The sequence below is a fragment of the Sminthopsis crassicaudata genome, chromosome 3, assembly GCF_048593235.1.
Source record: "Sminthopsis crassicaudata isolate SCR6 chromosome 3, ASM4859323v1, whole genome shotgun sequence".
Lineage (NCBI taxonomy): Eukaryota > Metazoa > Chordata > Mammalia > Dasyuromorphia > Dasyuridae > Sminthopsis > Sminthopsis crassicaudata.
The window spans coordinates 625,612,584-625,615,303 of NC_133619.1; the positions used below are offsets into that span (position 1 = coordinate 625,612,584).

The window sequence follows — 2,720 nt, forward strand, 5'->3', positions numbered from 1 at the left end:
GGATGGAGTGAGAAATATCTGGAAAACAGCATTTTATAAAAATGAATATTGGAAATTATCTTTATGTGTATTTGGAAAAATAAAATATTATTGAGAAAAAACAAACTATGCCTTCATGTAGAAGCATGGTTTATTCATAATACTGAATTTAATTTCCATGAAAATCCACAAAATGTAAGCTATTCCTTTAAAGGACCTGCAGTGCCTTAGGACCTCAAATCTTCAGATCAGATCTTCATTAAAAGGATAGTTGCTGCTTTCCTTAAATTGAGCAAGGGTCAGACAGGGGCAGGTTTTTCTTAAGACCAAAAGTAACTTCCGTGTCTTTTGGAGTCAACTGGAAATCAAACTACTGAAAAGTTCTCTTTGATCCACCCCTCACTGAATCTGATATCAGGAAATAACCTGGGCTAGAGTCCAATTGTGATTCTTGGCAATGGCTCCCAGGACTGAGTCACCTAGGAGAATGGAATCTTTTTATTTACTCTGTGGGATCCCAAAGCACTGTTTGTTACCAATATGACAGCAGTTGACTTGCAGAACTCCAACAATTCGCTGTCATTCAAGTAAGGATAATATTGCATCTGATTACAGACAGGTTCCTATTTAATTCCAGTTTTATTCAATATCATCTCCAATTGCCTGTGGTTGAAGTTGGACACTCCAATGGACTTTATGCGACCTATATCCTAATATTCCTCCGTGGCCTCCTAAGCATCACACAAATCCATGGAATCACTGATAATTTTGTGATTTTTATCCGTTGAGATCTGATTTTTGCCAGGTTTAAGAGCAATAAGCTAATAAATAATATAGAGGTCAAGGTCATCTGGCTGGAGGGTCTTTAGGGCTTGACCAATATGAGAGTAGTGGGGTTTACTCCAAAGCTTCTCTGTGTAGAATATGTCCTCACTGGCCACTATTCCATCTGCAATCTTCACTCAAGTGGCCTATCCAACTTCTTTTTCAGTTTCATATAGGAAATCCTCATCAATGTGCTGGAAGCCCACTTCAATAGCCATCTTTATAGCCATCTTACTTTAATTTTTGGGAACACTTTTAGATCTTTAAGTAACAAGTCCCAGCATTAAAGGTATTCCTATCATTCATTGTCATCTTATGAAATCTGGAAAAAGCTAATTTTTTTTTTTTTTTAGGTTAAGTCGATCCTGTGCAAAGTCAGAAAACTTCCACATCATGGAAAAGCCATCTGAGGTTTTCTTGACAAAGAAAATGGAGTGGTTTGCAATGTCCTTCTCATCTCATTTTACAGACCAGGAAACTGAGGCAAACAGGGTTAAGTGACTAGGGTTACAGTTAGGAAATATCTGAGGTCAGATTTGAACTCAGAAAGATGAGTCTTTTTGATTCTAAGCCCAGCACTCTATCCTAGCTACCATGCAATATCAAAGCAATTTAATAAAGGCATCAACCCAAGTAATTATGAGCAAATGAGTCATCTGGTCAGGCATGTGCTTTAGGAAAATTCTTTGGACAGCTTTAAGGGAAATAGATTTGAGAAAAGAGAAAATGGAAACACAATCTAGGAATGCAAAAAGGAAGCTGTTGCAATATAATAAGTAGGGCTGCAATATTCTAGGAGGCCAAGTGGACATTTGCTTGTTTGTTTGTTTTTTTGGCTGAGGCAATTGGGCTTAAGTGACTTGCCCAGGGTCACGAAGCTAGAAAGTGTTAAGTGTCTGAGACCACATTTCAACTCAGGTCCTTCTGACTTCAGGGTTGGTTCTCTATCCACTGTTCCACCTAGCTGCCCCATGAAGGGTCTTTGAATGGAGAGACCAACATGGGTATGAGTTATTGAATATTTCTTTATTCCCCAAGCAGCTCCTCCCCCCAAATCACCATGTATGTGTTTTGCTCGTAATTGTGTATTAAGTTCATCAAAGTCAGCAACTGCACTGACAGTAAAGTAAATTGAAAAGGCTACAAGCCAAGACTAAAAAAAAGGAAAAGTTGGAGCGTGACCTTTTGTTTGCAAATGATTATTCATTCAATGCACCTTCTGAGACTGAGATGCAACAGAGTATGCATTGATTCTCTGCCACTTGTGTGATTAGGACCTGACAATTAACATTAAGAAAACAAGTTCTCCACCAGCCAGCACCACACCCTCCATATATGAAACCATCAGTTACAAGAAATGGAAATATTTTGAATGCTATGGATAAATTTACTTACATTTGGCAGAATGTATCCACATTTGGCAGATAGCCAAATGCATTTGGCATCTAGGAATGTACACATAGATGTTGAGATTGATACATGTATCACCAGAATTAGTTCAGTATTGAGAAACTCCAAAGGAAAATGTGAAAGGGAAGGAGTATTAGATTACCTAACAAAATAAAAGTCTGCAGGGCCATCGTGCTGACCTCATTGTCATTCGACTATGAAACTTGGGCAACCTACCAGCAATATTCCAGGAAACTGAATTGTTTCCATATGAATGGACTTAAAAAGATTCCAGACACTGAGGTCCTTTCTCAAGCTGAACTGCCAAGCATCCAAACTCTGCTGCAAAGAGCGCAACTCCAACTGGATGGCCATGTTGTTTGAATGCCAAATATATTTTTGCCTAAAAATACTATTTTATGGAGAACTCACAAAAGGCAAACACTTGCAAAGAAGTCAGAAGAAGTGATACAAGGATACTCTCAAAGTCTCTCTGGGATCAATTGTGACACATGGGAGACACTGGC

At 38.5% G+C, this 2,720-nt stretch overlaps 1 pseudogene; it reads right to left on the bottom strand.

Moving 5' to 3' along the window:
* Positions 1-222: 222 nt before the first annotated feature.
* LOC141562551 (aldo-keto reductase family 1 member C1-like) lies at positions 223-2,384 on the bottom strand (annotated as a pseudogene).
* Between the last annotated feature and the right edge of the window lie 336 nt (positions 2,385-2,720).